General features: G+C 28.0%; 1 protein-coding gene across 1 annotated transcript in view; it reads right to left on the reverse strand.

The window, feature by feature from the left end:
* Positions 1-4,798, reverse strand: part of LOC117175088 — a 14,232-nt gene extending 9,434 nt beyond the window's left edge. Inside the window, exon 1 of the mRNA XM_033364637.1 lies at positions 4,728-4,798. The gene's annotated coding sequence lies outside the window, so the exon portion shown is untranslated. The remainder of the gene's footprint in view (positions 1-4,727) is intronic.
* Between the last annotated feature and the right edge of the window lie 1,333 nt (positions 4,799-6,131).

Below are 6,131 nucleotides of genomic sequence, written 5' to 3' on the forward strand. Positions count from 1 at the left end.
TCCGTTATGATATTTTATAGCATCTCCGAATTCAGTTTTAAAAAATTTTCATTTTTGTGGAAAAAAAGCCGGGGAAACTGTAAGTATCACATGCCCTTAAAATCAATTATAATCTCTTAAAATTCTTTAAATTACCACCAAGTGGTAAAGCCTTATGGATTTCGACGTTACCGACCGAGTATAACGAAATGTTAGAATACTCGTTCAAGGCCATGTGATGAATGGGCCACGTGGCCAGATCTTACCGACATTTTTTTATTTCCTACATTATTTTCACACGAAGTACCACATCGAGTTGAAAATTTAAGTTAATTAAATAAGAACGACTGAGAAAGGTGGTCTGGTCCTAAATTTCGATAATTACGAAATGTTTTTTTTGCAAACATTTTTTTTTTTGTTGCTTTTTGCATAATTATTAAAATTTGTATTCTATTAAACTTTTTATTGAATAAGAAATATGTTTCTTTCCCTAATAAAGTCTGAATATGGCTCCCGCTCGAGGTACTTTTCGCCAAAGGCACAGATTGGCTACACCTGTGCGACGTCATTCTTCGCGGGAAAATTCAAAATACTTAAAATAGTCATTTTTTGTTTCTAAATAAAAATTGTTCATAACCATGGAATTCAACTTAAAAATGTCTCTAAATGGCTGCAATGTATTATTATTATTATTAAACAAGATTCGACTTGATTCGTGTTTTATTATTCGATTTCACGTTTTTAGACATTTATAGGTTAGTTTAGACAATCAGCTGTCAAGTAAAAAGCTGCGACGGCCGCGCCACCTGATAAGTCGAAATTTTGAAAATTAATATGGCGGCTAAAGTGGTCTGATTGGTACTCAGTTATATTTTTTAGTGGCGGTCACATATGTTTGAATGTGACAAAATATACGTAAACTAGAAATTTTTTCAAAGTATTAAACATAAAAAAAATTATTTTCTCCGTAACGTTATTCACTGTTTCGAGTTTCTCAATATATATTGATGTCATTTCATGCAACATTCCAATTGATAAAGTTTGAAATTAAAGTGCAGCGTTCAGTTAAAATGTTAATCTTTAGTCTGATAAATTAATCATTTTTATAATTAATTAGGCTTCTTTTTATTTATGATAGGTTTCAGTCTTTTCCCTGCTACCTTCTTTTTCTAGTTTCTCCATTTAAATTCGAACTGAATTAATAGAATCTAATACGAAAAACTTTTTTTCAGGATAGCCGTTTTAATCACACAAAACTAATAAATATTTTTCATTTAAAAAAATAAAAACTGGGCTGCAAATTAAAGCTCTAAATTGAAAAATCAATCAATAAATTTAAATATTATATAATTTTAAGCAATTTTAAGCGAGAAACCTTAAAAATGGAAAGATTATATTTTTTAATAAATTAAAAACTTCTTAAATTTGAGCTTATATTATTTTAATTTTTAATAGTCTAAAGATCCCTAAAATGCTTTAAAATTTCATTTTAAAACCTTGAAAGATCTACATGTTGTTTTACATTTCGGCCAATTTAAAATAATTTTTGAAATTTTTTCAGAACCTGTAAACATCTTTAAAAATGATTTCCATCTTTTCTAAAATTTTGCAACGTTTCTCAATCTTTTCAAATATCCTCTTAAAATGATGTTTTCAAAATAAAAGTTAATTTTCATTTTTCCTAGGAATCTTAAGGAAATGTTGTTTAATCTTCTGTCTACATTTTTTGTTCTAATTCTACAAAAATGTAGATTTTGTTTTAAATTAGGACTTCTGAATATCTCTTCAGCTTACTCGAATTTTTTCGAAGAATAATAGGCGTCAATTCTTATTTTTAAATCAAAATTCAAGAATTTTACTTACAAATTAAAAGTTGCTTTAATAGAATAATTAAAATTGTAACGTTCAAATGTTAGTTTTGTTGTTTAACTTCAAATATGCTAATTATAAGTTTCAATCAGGCCTTTTCATTTGTTTAACTAATAAGATTTTTAATAAAGTTTAATTTTCAACTTAAAAATTCGGAAATTCTTAACTGATTCCGAATCGAGTTGTAAAATAAAATATTTACTTTTTAATCCTTAAAATAAAATTCAAATTTAAAAATCAATAATTAATGTATATTCATACTTAATAACGTTTTCGTTGGTTAAAAATTGACGTATTTTATTTAAAATTCATCTTTTCTGAGAATAAGTTAATCTTCTTTGCAGAAAATTCAACTATTAAGCTAAAAATGTACGAATTTGGTTGAAAATGCATATTTGTTTGAATAGAAAATTAATCTTTTTGGTTGAAAGTTCAAGTATTTTGTCTAAAATTCGTCCGAGGCCTAGAATAATTTACGTTTTTTTGTAAATGAAAATAAAGAAGTATATGTAATTGGATATATAACTTATTTGATTGTAAACCGATTCCACAATTGCTGAATTTAAGTCAATTCAGCAAAACATCCAATATTAATTACAGGAAAAATGTAATTCAATTCACCACGGGGAATTCAACAAAGTTGCAGGTCGATTCCCTAACAATTTAATCAAATTTATTTTCAATTCAGTTGGATTCAGTTGAAATCTCACTTACAAAAATTTAAATTTGTACAATTCATATTTTAGATGAAATCTTCATAAATTCAAAACTGAATCCTATTAGTTTCAAATTTAATGCCAACAATTCAAATTTTAATTCCACTGATTTTAGATTGCATTCTAGTAAATATAGAAATTTCATAAAAAATTGGAGTAAACTATAATTCAATTGAAGTTGTAGAGCTGCAATTGAGAATAAGTTTTAGTAATTTTGAATTTTGAATGAACAGTTTTCAACAAAATATTTATAAAAACTGTTGACAGTAATATCTTAAGTCAAATAGTTTTTTTTGTACGAAGTTTTCAATTATTATTTGACACTTTTAAAAAGGAGCTATTTTTACATTCTGTATTAGCCGCCATTTTGTATTTTTTCACAATTACAGACTTTCAAAATTATCATGTAATTTTTAATACAAAGCAATTCGTTTTCTCGAAGTTTAAAAGCATTACGTTGAAAACTGTGTTAAAAAAGTGTTTTTTAACAAAAGTTTTTAGACAGCCACCATTTTGTAATTTTGTCAAAATTTTGGATTTGGAGATCACTTTTTCCATATTTTTTGGTCATCCGTTAATAACTTTAAAAATTGCTTTTTCGGGTTCATGTAGATGGCCGCCATTTTGTGATTTTCCAAAATTATGAATTTTTGACTTTAAAGATATTTTAAGCATTTAAAGTCACGCATAAAATTGTGAAGTGATAGTAATAAATTATTGATATTTATTGGAAATCTTGTCGACCATTTCGCCACCTGGTGATGAAAATCCGAACTAGAAAGAGTAGGTAGAATTGTAAAAATGCATTAAAATTTTTTTGCATTAAAGTATTTTTACGATTGGTTTCCAGAGTTCAAAACAAGGATTGAATAGCAAAAATAATTTTTTATCCCGAACAAGGCGGGAAGTTCAAATCGAGAATATGTTATTTCCAGTTAAAGATTGATATTAATATTTATTGTAATTAATTAAAAAATGTATAAAAAACTTGTTATTACGAAATAAACTGTACGATAAATCAAAAATTAGATATCGACTACAAATTAATTATTATTATTATGACTGAAATTCTGTAGTCCCATTAATAATTTCAGATTTAATTCTCGTATTTTTTTATTTCTAATTTCAACCAATATTAAAATAAAAAGTAGTATTATAATGACTAATGTTAACATATTAAATAAATTATACCATAATTGATTTTTTCAGAAAGATTTTTATTAAAGTGTTTTTTTCACTGTATAAGATGTCAATTTCACTTGAAACACTTTGTTTTCGATACAACTTTGTTTCAGCATGCCATAAATGCTTTGAATTCTACAACAAAAAATTGTAAAAACAATTTTAAGTAAAATTAAGACCTTTAAAATTCTACCTACCTACTCTTCCTAGTACTGACTTTCGACACCAGATGGAATGTCGTAGTTTGACAATTCCCAACATAACGTTATCGGAATCTTTTTTGCGGCTTGGGGGGGGGGGGATATTATTCAAAAGTCTAGGTATTTTTCAAGTCTTATAATTAGTTTCTCTTTATTTAAGTGAATAAAATATTAAAACTGAGTTTAAAGGGTACGCAACTCTTGCTTACCTTTTAATAAATATTTGAGGAAAACTTAATAATCCCCCTATCAGTTTTATTTATAAAATAAAAGTAGTGAATACGTACCTTAAACGTGATTCAATAAATGTATGGCGAATCCTTAATTTACTTTTTGCATTATAACATTTTCTGCACATTCATTATAGCACTTTAAAAAGTTCTATTTATTCCAAATATTGAAAATCGCCTACTCTTAATTTATTATCAACAATTCTCATTTTAACTAAAATAAATTGGAATTTTCATTTCTTTACAATCCGAGAGAAGAGTGCAAGTGTAAACGTTTAAAAAAATTGCTGAAGCAAAGATAATTTATTTAAATAATTATGAATAGCATAGAAAGAATTCATTTTTAAACTTCCTGAATCTCAAGCGAGACAAGATCTTAATATATTCGGATTGGGTTATTCTCTGAGTTTTCTAAATGTAAGATTGATTACAATTTCTAGGTTATACTTTATAAAAACGAAAAAAAGGTTCTTTAAAATGAACTATTTAAATAATGATAATAATAGCAAAAAAAAAGTATTTGTGATTAATATTTAAGATGAATTATTTACCTCTAGTTAATGAAATAAATGTCGAATTCTATGACCAAAATTTCTCTATTTCCTCTGCAACAGCGCGCCAACGAAAACGACGCGACGGCCAAGGCAGATGGTGGAAGCAGGTAGTCTCACCACGCGCATCTAAAAAAAAGTTGACCAGTAGGAAGCATGCTACGACCAGCAGCCATGTTGGATAAGTGAGCACGCTAAATTAAATTTGAAATTAAGTGAACTTGAGGGCATGCTCTTCGTAAACACGTGACCAAACTAGTCCATGGTTATGAGCATTTTTTTTTGGTGTTCACTGTGTCCACACGGATTGAGATATCGTGTTTAAAATTTGACAGATTAAATAAAAAGCACTAAAGAACGTTTGTATACATCAATATGTTTACAGTTTTAAAGAAAGTTTATTTATAAATCAATGAAATAGGATATTAGCATTCGAGTTATAGCACTTTGCAGATAATTTTTGGATTGATGCATTTCGGATTTTTTGGTTCGCGTATATTGAACACTAACACCAATTTTGGACTAAATCGTATAAACCTTAAAAAAAGTTGAAATGAGCAATACAATTTGCAGATTCGTTACAAATAACAAATTTAGCATCTGCACACACGTAATCTATCTTTATTTTTGGAGAATTTTAGCGATTTCTAGCGGAGAAAAAAAGAAACTTTGAACGTCGATAAAGTCGAGATCACGTGACTAAGTTCGTTCATGAAATTTTTGTGTAGAGAATGAAATGCTTTTCATTTTTTTGGGTCTTCATTACGTCCACACGGATTGAGATATCGTGTTCAGGATTTAGGAAGTTATAAAGGAAGCACTAAGGGATGTTTGTATGCATCAAAATATTTATAATTACGAAGAAAGATTAGTAAAATACTACAGGAATAGGAAATAAATTTTTAACGTCGATAAAGTAGATACCTCGATTTAAAAAAATCGATGAACATCTGAGAATGTCATGCTCGAAAATCTGTCCAAGTCCCATCTTTGGAAATGTGCAACTTCAAAAAATAATAAAAATTTTCTAATGGTTATATATTCTTGTGAGATTTTTGTACTAGTGTGAAAGAATTCTAAGAATAGAAATAAAATTTCGCCCTGGGGCGAAAGACAAGGCGAGTCCGACGCTGAGTCCCGCTGGTTGGTTCGCTGTCAACAATACTTATCAGCTGATCGATTCAACATCAAGAATTATAGAAGTCGGTTGGAAAACTCCGACGAGTAAATTTTAGCACATTGCTGGTGAGGCTATGTTTCCAATTTGAAATTCATCTTTTATTTTTAGGATCAAAAAAATGAAAATCATTTTACACAAAAATTTCATGAACGAACTTAGTCACTTGATTTCGACTTTATCGACGTTCAAAGTTTCTTTTTTTCTCCGCTAGAAATCGCTAAAAA

Source organism: Belonocnema kinseyi, chromosome 1 (genome assembly GCF_010883055.1).
Source record: "Belonocnema kinseyi isolate 2016_QV_RU_SX_M_011 chromosome 1, B_treatae_v1, whole genome shotgun sequence".
Lineage (NCBI taxonomy): Eukaryota > Metazoa > Arthropoda > Insecta > Hymenoptera > Cynipidae > Belonocnema > Belonocnema kinseyi.